Source organism: Telmatherina bonti, assembly GCF_933228915.1.
Source record: "Telmatherina bonti genome assembly, chromosome: 21".
Classification (NCBI taxonomy): Eukaryota; Metazoa; Chordata; class Actinopteri; order Atheriniformes; family Telmatherinidae; genus Telmatherina; species Telmatherina bonti.
This window is the reverse complement of record NC_136630.1, coordinates 2,758,456-2,772,821: the sequence shown is the minus strand read 5'-3', so window position 1 is coordinate 2,772,821 and position 14,366 is coordinate 2,758,456.

Sequence of the window (14,366 nt, the reverse complement as noted above, 5' to 3'; positions counted from 1 at the left end):
AATGGTAGTATCTGGAAAATTTTTCCTGTTCTGAATGGTAGTATCTGGAATGCTTTTCCTGCTCTTAATAGTAGTATCCAAAGCGTGATTCCTTGTCTGGATGGTAGTATCTGGAACGTTGTTCCTGTTCTGAATGGTAGTATCCAGAATTTTTTTCCTGTTCTGAATGGTAGTATCCAGAACGTTGTTCCTGTTCTGGATAGTAGTGTCCAGCATGTTGCTCCTGTTCTGGATGGTAGTATCTGGAACGTTGTTCCTGTTCTTAATGGTAGTATCTGGAAAGTTGTTCCTGTTCTGAATGTTAGTATCCAGAACGTTGTTCCTGTTCTGGATGGTAGTGTCTGGAATGTTGTTCCTGTTCTCAATGGTAGTATCTGGAACATTGTTCCTTTTCTGAATGGTAGTATCTGGAACGTTTTTCCTGTTCTGAATGGTAGTATCCAGAACGTTTTTCCTGTTCTGAATGGTCGTATCTAGAATGTTGTTCCTGGTCTGGATTGTAGTATTCAGAATGTTGTTCCTGTTCTGGATAGTAGTGTCCAGCATGTTGCTCCTCTTCTGGATGGTAGTATCTGGAACGTTGTTCCTGTTCTTAATGGTAGTATCTGGAAAGTTGTTCCTGTTCTGAATGGTAGTATCCAGAATTTTGTTCCTGGTCTGGATTGTAGTTTCAGAACGTTGTTCCTGGTTTGGATAGTAGTATCCAACATGTTGTTCCTGTTCTGGATGGTAGTATCCAGAATGTTATTCCTGTTCTGAATGGTAGTATCCTGCATGTTGTTCCTGTTCTGGATGGTAGTATCTGGAACGTTGTTCCTGTTCTCAATGGTAGTATCTGGAATGTTGTTCCTTTTCTGACTGGTAGTATCCAGCATGTTGTTCCTGTTCTGGATGATAGTATCTGGAACGTTGTTCCTGTCCTGGATGGTAGTATCTAGAATGTTGTTCCAGGTCTGGATTGTAGTATTCAGAACGTTGTTCCTGTTCTGGATAGTAGTGTCCAGCATGTTGCTCCTGTTCTGGATGGTAGTATCTGGAACGTTGTTCCTGTTCTTAATGGTAGTATCTGGAAAATTTTTCCTGTTCTGAATGGTAGTATCTGGAATGCTTTTCCTGCTCTTAATAGTAGTATCCAAAGCGTGATTCCTTGTCTGGATGGTAGTATCTGGAACGTTGTTCCTGTTCTGAATGGTAGTATCCAGAATTTTTTTCCTGTTCTGAATGGTAGTATCCAGAACGTTGTTCCTGTTCTGGATAGTAGTGTCCAGCATGTTGCTCCTGTTCTGGATGGTAGTATCTGGAAAGTTGTTCCTATTCTGAATGTTAGTATCCAGAATGTTGTTCCTGGTCTGGATTGTAGTATTCAGAACATTGTTCCTGGTCTGGATGGTAGTATCCAGCATGTGTTTCCTGTTCTGGATGGTAGTATCCAGAACGTTGCTCCTGGTCTGGATGGTAGTATCCAGAATGTTGTTCCTGTTTTGGATTGTAGTATCCAGGATTTTGTCCCTTTTCTGGATGGTAGTATCTGGAACGTTGTTCCTTTTCTGAATGGTAGTATACAGAATGTTGTTCCTTTTCTGGATTGCAGTATCCAGAATATTGTTCCTGTTCTGACTGGTAGTATCCAGAACATTGTTCCTGGTCTGGATGGTAATATCCAGAACATTGTTCCTGGTCTGGATGGAAGTCTCTGGAACGCTGATCCTTTTCTGAATGGTAATATCCCGAACTTTTTTCCTGTTCTGGATGGTAGTATCTGGAACGTTGTTCCTGTTCTGAATGGTAGTATCCAGAACATTGTTCCTGGTCTGGATGGTCGTATCCAGAATGTTGTTCCTGCTCTGGATGGTAGTATCTGGAACGTTGTTCCTGTTCTGAATGGTAGTATCCAGAACGTTGTTCCTGTTCTGGATGGTAGTGTCTGGAACGTTGTTCCTGTTCTGAATGGTAGTATCTGGAACATTGTTCCTGTTCTGAATGGTAGTATCTGGAACGTTTTTCCTGTTCTGAATGGTAGTATCCAGAACGTTTTTCCTGTTCTGAATGGTCGTATCTAGAACTTTGTTCCTGGTCTGGATGGTAGTATCCAGAATGTTGTTTCTGTTCTGGATGGTAGTATCCAGAATGTTGTTCCTGTTCTGAATGGTAGTATCCAGAATGTTTTTCCTGGTCTGGACTGTAGTATCCAGAACGTTGTTCCTGTTCTGGATGGTCGTATTTAGCATGTTGTTCCTGGTCTGGGTGGTAGTATCTGGAACGTTGTTCCTTTTCTGAATGATATTATCCAGAACTGTTTTCCTGTTCTGAATGGTAGTATCCAGAACGTTGTCTCTGGTCTGGATGGTTGTATCCAGATTGTTTTTCCTTTTCTGGATGGTAATATCTGGAACATTGTTCCTCCTCTGAATGGTAGTATCTGGAACGTTGTTCCTGTTCTAAATGTTAGTATCCAGAATGTTGTTTATGTTCTGGATGGTAGTATCTGGAACGTTGTTCCTGTTCTGAATGGTACTATCCAGCATGTTATTCCTGTTCTGGAATGTAGTATCCAGAATGTTGTCCCTGTTCTGAATGGTTGTATCCAGAATGTTGTTCCTGTTCTGGATGGTAGTATCTGGAACATTGTTACTGTTCTGAATTGTAGTATCCAGAATATTGTTCCTTTTCTGGATTGTAGTATCCAGAACGTTGTTCCTAGTCTGAATAGTAGTATTCATCATGTTGATACTCTTCTGGATGGTAGTATCTGGAACATTGTTCCTGTTCTGAATAATAGGATCCAGAATGTTGTTCTTTTCTTGATGGTAGTATCTGGAACGTTTCTCCTGTTCTGAGTAGTAGTATCCCGAATTTTGTTCCTGTCCTGAATGGTAATATCCAGCATGTTGTTCCTTTTCTGGATGGCAGTATCTGGAATGTTGTTCCTGTTCCAAATGGTAGTATCCATAACGTTTTTCCTGTTCTGGATGGTAGTATCTGGAAAGTTGTTCCTGTTCTGGATGGTAGTATCTGGAAAGTTGTTCCTGTTCTGAATGGTAGTATCCAGAACGTTTTTTCCTGTTCTGAATGGTTGTATCCAGAACGTTGTTCCTGGTCTGGATGGTAGTACCTGTGACGTTATTCCTGTTCTGAATGGTAGTATCCAGAATGTTGTTCCTGTTCCAAATGGTAGTATCCAGAATGTTGTTCCTGGTCTGGATGGTAGTATCCAGAACGTTATTCCTGGTCTGGATGGTAGTATCCAGAATGTTGTTCCTGGTCTGGATGGTAGTATCCAGAATGTTGTTCCTGGTCTGGATGGTAGTATCCAGCATGTTGTTCGTGTTTTGGATGGCAGTATCTGGAACGTTGTTCCTGTTCTGAATGGTAGTATCCAGAATTTTGTTCCTGTTCTGAATGGTAGTATCCAGAATGTTGTTCCTGTTCTGGATTGTAGTATCCAGGATTTTGTCCCTTTTCTGGATGGTGGTATCTGGAACATTGTTCCTTTTCTGAATGGTAGTATCCAGAATGTTGTTCCTGTTCTGACTGGTAGTATCCAGAACATTGTTCCTGGTCTGGATTGTAATATCCAGAACATTGTTCCTGGTCTGGATGGTAGTATCCAGAATATTGTTCCTGCTCTGGATGGTAGTATCTGGAACTTTGTTCCTGTTTTGCATGGTAGTATCCACAACGTTGTTCCTGTTCTGGATGGTAGTGTCTGGAACATTGTTCCTGTTCTGAATGGTAGTATCTGGAACGTTTTTCTTGTTCTGAATGGTAGTATCCAGAACGTTGTTCCTGGTCTGTATGGTAGTATACAGAACTTTGTTCCTGTTCTGGATGGTAGTATCTGGAACGTTGTTCCTGGTCATGATGGCATATCCAGAACGTTATTTCTGTTCTGAATGGTAGTATCAAGAATGTTGTTCCTTGTATGGATGGTAGTATCTGGAACATTGTTCCTGTTCTGAATGGTAGTATCCAGATTTTTTTTTCCTGTTCTGGATTTTAGTATCCAGAATGTTGTTCCTGTTCTGAATGGTAGTATTCAGAACGTTGTTCCTGATCTGGATGGTAGCATCCAGATTTTTATTCCTAGTCTGGATTGTAGTATCCGGAACGTCGTCCTGTTCTGGATTGTAGTTTCCTGAATGTGTCCGGGTTCCACATCTATCATTGATATCTTGGAAAACCTGTTGGGAATTTCTCCTGGATTTTCTCACCATAATTTGGACTTTTATGCAGATATACTGAAAATCTCACAATGAGGAAGAATCCTTCACAACATTCCTGATCCAGATGGTGATCCGGATCAAAGTTAGACCAGGACTTGTTCTCAGAGAGACATCCAGAAGAGCCCTCCAGCAGTTTTTTCGTAAAGTTGCGAACAGGTTAAGGAGATCATTTACGATCTTGTCCTTGTTAATGCACCTCTCATGGATTTGCAGTTTCACAGTGAAACGCAGCAGATTTTTTTAGTTTGATCCCACTAAAACATCAGTCTTGGAGCACAACCCATCCTCCCACTTTAACCCTGTGCACATCTATTAGAATCAAATATGTTCATTTTTCATAGTTTGGTATTACTTTACTGTAACTTTACTACATATTTGCCTTTAAGCGATTAGTTTAGAGTAATCATCTTCTCATTGCTTTATGTAACAGTGAATGCTTCACTAATTACTGTAAGGCGACTCTCTCATCAGTATCGCTGAGCTGAAGTGCTGCAGGGCAACCGCAGGGCTTGTTATGAGGACCTCCAGCTGTAACACCAGATCAGGTTGTCACATCCATAAACATTTACCGCAGAGTCGCATGTTGCAGCAGGAGACGGTTGTCTGGGAGGAGATGAAGCTTCCAGCCTGCAGCTGAGGATGAGAGCCGACATCACACTTTGTGGGGGTGAGAAACGAGCTGCGAAGCGGCTGCTGGAGGTGTGGAGGGCCTGATTTAAGCAGACGTGTGTCCTGGAAGCTGCCTAGCCAATAAACTAGAGAGGTCCTCCCACTCTGAAATACAGCGAGGTCGGCGGCATCCTGACGGGATGTATCCGTCAGAAACATGAGGAAGCTGTAAACACATCTGATTCCAGTTGATGCTCCGCTTTTCCTTCAGGGAGCTTATCAAATGAAGAAAATCTTCTTCACCTGTTAACTTCCCGGGCTTCTATCGGCCTTGTTTACAATATTATATCACACATAATCCATCCATCCATCCATCTTCTGCCGCTTATCCGGGGTCGGGTCGCGGGGGCAGCAGCCTAAGCAGGGAAGCCCAGACTTCCCTCTCCCCAGCCACATTTGCCAACTCTGCGGGGGGGATCCCGAGGCGTTCCCAGGCCAGCCGAGAGATGTAATCCCTCCAGCGTGTCCTGGGTCTTCCCCGGGGTCTCCTCCCCGAGGGACGTGCCTGGAATACCTCACCAGGGAGGCGTCCAGGAGGCATCCTGACCAGATGGCCGAGCCACCTCAACTGGTTCCTCTCGATGCGAAGGAGCAGCGGCTCTACTCTGAGCCCCTCCCGGATGACTGAGCTCCTCACCCTATCTCTAAGGGAGAGCCCGGCCACCCTGCGGAGGAAACTCATTTCAGCCGCCTGTATACGAGATCTCGTTCTTTCGGTCACGACCCACAGCTCATGACCATAGGTGAGGGTAGGAACATAGATCGACTGATAAATCGAGAGCTTCGCCTTCTGGCTCAGCTCCTTCTTCACCACGACAGACCGGCGCAGAGCCCGCATTACTGCAGACACCGCACCGATCCGTCTGTCCATCTCACGCTCCATCCTTCCCTCACTCGTGAACAAGACCCCGAGATATTTAAACTCCTCCACTTGAGGCAGGACCTGACTCCCAACCCGGAGAGGGCAATCCACCCTATTCCGGCTGAGGACCATGGTCTCAGATTTGGAGGTGCTGATTCTCATCCCAGCCGCTTCACACTCGGCCGCGAATCGCTCAAGCGAGAGCTGGAGATCACGACCAGATGAAGCCAACAGGACCACGTCATCCGCAAAAAGCAGTGACCCAATCCTGAGGCCACCAAGTCGGATCCCCTCAACACCTCGGCTGCGCCTAGAAATTCTGGCCATATAAGTTATGAACAGAATCGGTGATAAAGGGCAGCCTTGGCGGAGTCCAACCCTCACCGGAAACGAATCCGACTTACTACCGGCAATGCGAACCAAGCTCTGACACCTGTCGTACAGGGACCGGACAGCTCGTACAAGGGGGTCCGGTACCCCATACTCCTGGAGTACCCCCCACAGGAGCCCCCGGGGGACACGGTCGAATGCCTTCTCCAGGTCCACAAAACACATGTAGACTGGTTGGGCAAACTCCCATGCCCCCCCCAGGACCCCAGAGAGGGTATAGAGCTGGTCCACTGTTCCGCGACCAGGACGAAAACCACACTGCTCCTCCTCAATCCGGGATTCGACTATCCGGCGGACCCTCCTCTCCAGGACCCCTGAATAGACCTTACCAGGGAGGCTGAGGAGTGTGATTCCCCTGTAATTGGAACACACCCTCCGGTCCCCCTTCTTAAAAAGGGGGACCACCACCCCAGTCTGCCAATCCAGCGGTACTGCCCCCGATGTCCACGCGATGCTGCAGAGGCGTGTCAGCCAGGACAGCCCCATAGCATCCAGAGCCTTAAGGAACTCCGGGCAGATCTCATCCACCCCCGGGGCCTTGCCGCCAAGGAGCTTTTTGACCACCTCAGCGACTTCAGCCCCAGAGATAGGAGAGTCCACCCCTGACTCCACCAGCTCTGCTCCCTCATGGGAAGACATGTTGGTAGGATTGAGGAGGTCTTCAAAGTATTCCCTCCACCGACCCACAACGTCCCGAGTTGAGGTCAGCAGCACCCCATCTCCACTGTACACAGTATTGATGGAGCACTGCTTCCCCCCCCCCTGAGCCGCCGGATGGTGGACCAGAATCTCCTCGAAGCCGTCCGGAAGTCTTTCTCCATGGCCTCGCCGAACTCCTCCCATGCCCGAGTTTTTGCCTCGGCAACGGCCGAAGCCGCATGCCGCTTAGCCCGCCGGTACCCATCAGCTGCCTCCAGAGTCCCACAGGCCAAGAAGGCCCGATAGGACTCCTTCTTCAGCTTGACGGCATCCCTCACTGCTGGTGTCCACCAACGAGTCCTGGGATTACCGCCACGACAGGCACCAACGACCTTGCAGCTACAGCTCCGGCTGGCCGCCTCAGCAATAGAGGCACGGAACACAGCCCATTCGGACTCAATGTCCCCCGCCTCACTCGGGACATGGTTGAAGCTCTGCTGAAGGTGGGAGTTGAAGCTCGCTCTGACAGGGGACTCAGCCAGACGTTCCCAGCAGACCCTCACAACACGTTTGGGCCTGCCAGCTCTGACCGGCTTCCTCCCCCACCATCTGAGCCAACTCACCACCAGGTGGTGATCAGTTGACAGCTCCGCCCCCCTCTTCACCCGAGTGTCCAAGGCATGTGGCCGCAGGTCCGACGATACGACTACAAAGTCGATCATTGAACTGCGGCCCAGGGAATCCTGATGCCAGGTGTACATATGGACACTCTTATGCTGGAACATGGTGTTCGTTATAGACAATCCATGACGAGCACAGAAGTCCAATAACAAAACACCATTTGGGTTCAGAGGGGGGGGACCATGCCTCCCAATCACTCCCCTCCAGGTCTCACTGTCATTGCCCACGTGAGCATTGAAGTCCCCCAGCAGAATAATGGAGTCCCCAGAAGGAGCACCCTCCAGCACTCCCTCCAAGGACCCCAGAAAGGGTGGGTACTCTGAACTGCTGTTCGGTGCATAAGCACAGACAACAGTCAGGACCCGTCCCCCCACCCGGAGGCGGAGGGAAACTACCCTTTCATCCACCGGGGTAAACCCCAATGTACAGGCACCAAGCTGGGGGCTGATGAGAATGCCCACACCTGCTCGGCGCCTCTCACCATGAGCAACTCCAGAGTGGAAGAAGGTCCAGCCCCTCTCGAGGGTTCTGGTTCCAGAGCCCAAGCCATGCGTCGAGGTGAGTCCAACTATATCTAGTCGGAACCGCTCAACCTCGCACACAAGCTCAGGCTCCTTCCCCACCAGAGAGGTGATGTTCCACGTCCCTAGAGCCAGCTTCTGCAGCCGGGGATCGGACCGCCAGGGTCCCCGCCCCTTGCTGCCGCCCAGCTCACATTGCACCCGACCCCTACGGCTCCTCCCGCAGATGGTGAGCCCACGGGAGGCGGGGCCCATGTAACCCTTTCGGGCTGAGCCCGACCGGGCCCCATGGGCGAAGGCCCGGCCACCAGACGCTCGCTCTCGTACCCCGCCTCCAGGCCTGGCTCCAGAGGGGGGTCCCGGTAACCCGCGTCCGGGCAAGGGAACATTCATGCCCAGGTTGGTCGTCATCATAGTGGTCTATGAGCCGTCCTTGGTCTGGTCCCTCCCCTGGACACCTGTTTGCCATGGGTGACCCTACCAGGGGCATAAAGCCCCCGACAACATAGCTGCTAGGATCTTCGGGACGCACAAACTCCTCTCCTCCACCACGATAAGGTGACGGCTCAGGGAGAGGTGACGGCTCAGGGAGAGGCACACATAATATAAAAAATAATTAATAAATACAATACATAAATACATGTAGAAGCTGAAACCTCCCAGTTAGCATGCAGATGTGATGTTTCAGCCTCAGCTGGCAGATTCTGAGGCGAAAAGGATGGAAAATGAATGTATGAACAGATAAAGCAGCATAAAGACTCATTTCTTCCTGCTACTATCTACCTGCTATCCTCACTGCAGCACCTCCACCTCAGCTGCATCCCAAACGTCTTCTTGGCTTTATTCCAGCCATGGAGGATCATTATTTTCCTGCTTTTCTCATCACTTGTTGATCTTTGGCTGCTCCTGATTGGACGTTACCGTCAGTTTAAGCTCTCTGATTGGTGGAAAGTCTGACAGGAAGTGTCTTCATCATCATGTCCAGGTGGAAATAGAGGTCTCTTAGCAACATGGTAGTGATGGTGATGAAGATGTGATAAATAATGGTGGATTTACCATTTAGAGTCGCTGAATAAACACTATATGTTGTCTCTGGGTTTTAAACCTCCTGGATGGATAGAAACGCTGGAAAACCTCCGTAGACCAGCTGGAGGGTCACATGACCATCACCACGCTGTCCAGGTGGACTGATGGTGGTAGAAGTGAACTGGAGATCTAGTGGAACTTTTCCAACTAAAATCCAACAGTTTAAAAGGCTGAAAACACAGTTTGATGAAAACCTGTTTCCTGTTTAGATGAACTAGATGTCACCCTGTTCCGACATCTGTATGATGTCCAACACATCACCAGGTAACAGAAAGAAAATCACTTCTTGGAGGTGAAAAATGTTTGAAGATGTTAAAAAAGCAGATTCGGGGATACTGGCCGACTTTTCATTCTCAGCTTCAGTCATAACTTTCATCAGAGCAGGCCACTAGCATGAGCTTTATAACAATTACTGCGATCCTCGGTGGACCGACAGAAACTGGAGTTTGTGTGAGACGTGTTAAACCAGGTGTGTGATACCTGAATGTTGGCATTGAATCCTCGTTCTTCAGTCTGAGTCCAAGATGAATTCTGTTGTGCAGAAATACAAACTGTCAACAACAACAAGGAGATGCAGCTTTTGCTTTCTGTGAGTCTGATGAGCTGCAGATTTACGTGTGTGTGAGTGTGTGAGGAACATTCCAACAGAAACATTTTTCCTTACTTCCAGTAATGAATCTTCAGCCAGCAGAAAACTTCGTGTTCTGTTGGAGGGGGGGGGTCCTGATGCACCACCACCTTCCCCCCATCAGCCTGGTGGCCATGACACCACGCAACATCTGGCTGTGGAGACAATAGTTCTGTTACTCTGCTCTGGGTGCGAAAAGGAGCGGACCCAACCTGTAGCGACAGAACATATTTTATTGGTTAACGTTTTGATTGATAATATTTCTGATAGATTCCACATGTTTCTGTAGTGGAGGATCAATATTGCTATTTTAATGTTAACATTTTATGTAAAACTTCATACTTATTTTTTCACAAATGTCTCAGCTTTGACGCCATTTCTTTGGTTTTATTCTGCGTTGTTAGTTTAGTCGTTTCTTTTTTCTCCAGATATTGTGGGTATGGCAGGTCAGAGTTGGTGTGGGGCCGGACATGGAGCCTTGGGGAACTCCACGTATAGATACCGGACAGAAAGGTGCCCAACATGAAGCCTTGGACAACTCTACATGTAGATACTGAACAGCAAGGGCCCCAAATTGGGGCCTTGTGGAACTCCAAATGTAGATACTGGACAGTAAGGGGCCCGACATGGAGCCTTGGGGAACTCCACATGTAAATACTGGACAGTGAGGGGCCCAATATGGAGCCTTGGGGAACTCCACTAATAGATACTGGACAGTAAGGCGCCCAACATGAAGCCTTGGAGAACTCCACATGTAAATACTGGACAGTAAGGGGCCCGACATGGAGCCTTGGGGAACTCCACATGTAGATACTTGAAAGTATAGGGCCCAACATGGAGCCTTGGGGACTCCATGTGTAGATACTGGACAGTAAGGGGCCCAACATGGAGCCTTGGGTAACTCCACGTGTAGATACTGGACAGTAAGGGGCCCAACATGGAGCCATGGAAAACTCCACATGTAGATACTTGACAGTAAGGCGCCCAAAATGAAGCCTTGGAGAACTCCACATGTAAATACTGGACAGTGAAGGGCCCGACATGGAGCCTTTGTGTAACTCCACATGTAGATACTGGACAGTCAGGGGCCCAATATGTAACCTTGGGGAACTCCACTTATAGATACTGGACAGTAAGGGGCCCAACATGAAGCTTTGGAGAACTCCACATGTAAATACTGGACAGTAAGGGGCCCGACATGGAGCCTTAGGGAACTCCACATGTAGACACTGTACAGTAAGGGGCCCAATATGAAGCTTTGGAGAAGTCCACATGTAAATACTGGACAGCAAGGGACCCGACATGGAGCCTTGGGGAACTCCACGTGTAAATACTGGACAGTAAGGGGCCCGACATGGAGCCTTGGGAAACTCCACATGTAAATACTGGACAGTAAGGGGCCCGACATGGAGCCTTGGGGAACTCCACGTATAGGTACTGGACAGTAAGGGGCCCAACATGGAGCCTTGGGGAACTCCACATGTGGATACTGGAATGTAAGGGGCCAAACATGGAGCATTGTGGAACTCCACATGTACATACTTGAAAGTATAGGGCCCACCATGGAGCGTTGAGGACTCCATGTGTAGATACTGGACAGTAAGACGCCAAACATGAAGCCTTGGACAACTCTACATGTAGATACTGGACAGCAAGGGCCCCAAAATGGAGCCTTGTGGAACTCCACATGTAGATACTGGACAGTAAGGGGCCCAACATGGAGCCTTGGGGAACTCCACATGTAGATACTGGACAGCAAGAGGCCCAACATGGAGCCTTGGGGAACTCCACATGTAGATACTGGACAGCAAGGGGCCCAACATGGAGCCTTGGGGAACTCCACATGTAGATACTGAAAAGTAAGGGACCCAACAGGAAATATGGGGGAACTCCACTTGTGGATACTGGAAAGCAAGGGGCCCAACATGGAGCATTGTGGAACTCCATCTGAAAATATTGGACAGTAAGGGGCCCAAAATGAAACCTTGGACAACTCTACATGTAGATACTGGACAGTAAGGGGCCCAACGTAGAGCTTTGGACAACTCCACGTGTAGATACTGGACAGTAAGGGGCCCAACGTAGAGCTTTGGACAACTCCACGTGTAGATACTGTACAGTAAGGGGCCCAACATGAAGCTTTGGACAAGTCCACATGTAAATACTGGACAGAAATGGGCCCCACATGGAGCCTTGGGAAACTTCATGTGTAAATACTGGACAGTAAGGGGCCCGACATGGAGCCTTGGGGAACTCCACATGTAAATACTGTAAAATAAGGGGCCCGACATGGAGCCTTGGGGTACTCCACGTATAGATACTGGACAGTAAGGGGCCCAACATGGAGCCTTGGGGAACTCCCCATGCTAATACTGGACTGCAAGGGGCCAAACATGGAGCTTTGGGGAAATCCACATGTAAATACTGGACAGTAAGGGGCCCGACATGGAGCCTTGGGGAACTCCACGTATAGACATGGAGCCTTGGGGAACTCCACATGTGGATACTGGAATGTAAGGGGCCAAACATGGAGCATTGTGGAACTCCACATGTACATACTTGAAAGTATAGGGCCCACCATGGAGCGTTGAGGACTCCATGTGTAGATACTGGACAGTAAGGCGCCCAACATGAAGCCTTGGACAACTCTACATGTACATACTGGACAGCAAGGGCCCCAAAATGGAGCCTTGTGGAACTCCAAATGTAGATACTGGACAGTAAGGGGCCCAACATGGAGCCTTGGGGAACTCCACATGTAGATACTGGACAGCAAGGGGCCCAACATGGAGCCTTGGGGAACTCCACATGTAGATACTGGACAGCAAGGGGCCCAACATGGAGCCTTGGGGAACTCCACATGTAGATACTGAAAAGTAAGGGACCCAACAGGAAATATGGGGGAACTCCACTTGTGGATACTGGAAAGCAAGGGGCCCAACATGGAGCATTATGGAACTCCACATGTAGATACCTATAGTTTAGGGCCCAACATGGAGCCTTGGGGAACTCCATCTGAAAATATTGGACAGTAAGGGGCCCAAAATGAAACCTTGGACAACTCTACATGTAGATACTGGACAGTAAGGGGCCCAACGTAGAGCTTTGGACAACTCCACGTGTAGATACTGGACAGTAAGGGGCCCAACGTAGAGCTTTGGACAACTCCACGTGTAGATACTGGACAGGAAGGGGCCCAACATGGAGCCTTCGGGGAACTCCCCATGTTAATACTGGACTGCAAGGTGCCAAACATGGAGCTTTGGGGAAATCCACATGTAAATACTGGACAGTAAGGCACCCAACATTAAGCCATGGACAACGCTACATGTAGATACAGAACAGCAAGGGCCCCAAAACGGAGCCTTGTGGAACTCCAAATGTAGATATTGGACAGCAAGGGGCCCGACATGGAGCCTTGGGGAACTCCACATGTAGATACTGAACAGCAAGGGGCCCAACATGGAGCCTTGGGGAACTCCACATGTAGATACTTGAAAGTAAGGCGCCCAAAATGAAGCCTTGGAGAACTCCACATGTGAATACTGGACAGTAAGGGGCCCAACATGGAGCCTTGGGGAACTCCACATGTAGATACTGGACAGCAAGGGGCCCAACATGGAGCCTTGGGGAACTCCACATGTAGATACTGAAAAGTAAGGGACCCAACAGGAAATATGGGGGAACTCCACTTGTGGATACTGGAAGGCAAGGGGCCCAACATGGAGCATTGTGGAACTCCACATGTAGATACCTATAGTTTAGGGCCCAACATGGAGCCTTGGGGAACTCCATCTGAAAATATTGGACAGTAAGGGGCCCAAAATGAAACCTTGGACAACTCTACATGTAGATACTGGACAGTAAGGGGCCCAACGTAGAGCTTTCGACAACTCCACGTGTAGATACTGGACAGGAAGGGGCCCAACATGGAGCTTTGGAGAAATCCACATGTAAATACTGTACAGTAAGGGGCCCAACATGAAGCTTTGGAGAAGTCCACATGTAAATACTGGACAGAAAGGGGCCCCACATGGAGTCTTGGGAAACTTCATGTGTAAATACTGGACAGAAAGGGGCCCGACATGGAGCCTTGGGGAACTCCACATGTAAATACTGTAAAATAAGGGGCCCGACATGGAGCCTTGGGGAACTCCACGTATAGATACTGGACAGTAAGGGGCCCAACATGGAGCCTTGGGGAACTCCCCATGTTAATACTGGACTGCAAGGGGCCAAACATGGAGCTTTGGGGAAATCCACATGTAACTACTGGACAGTAAGGGGCCCAATATGGAGCCTTGGGGAACTCCATATATAGATAATGGACAGTAAGGTGCCCAACATGAAGCCTTGGAGAACTCCACATGTAAATACTGGACAGTAAGGGGCCCGACATGGAGCATTGGGGAACTCCACATGTAGATACTGGACAGTGAAGGGCCCAACATGGAGCCTTGCGGGTAGGTACTGGACAGGAGGGGACCCAACATGGAGCCTTGGGGAAATCCACGTATAGATAATGGACAGTAAGGGGCCCAACATGAAGCCTTGGACAACTCCACATGTAAACACTGGACAGTAAGGGGCCCGACATGGAGCATTGGGGAACTCCACATGTAGATATTGGACAGTGAAGGGCCCAACATGGATGCTTTGCGGAACTC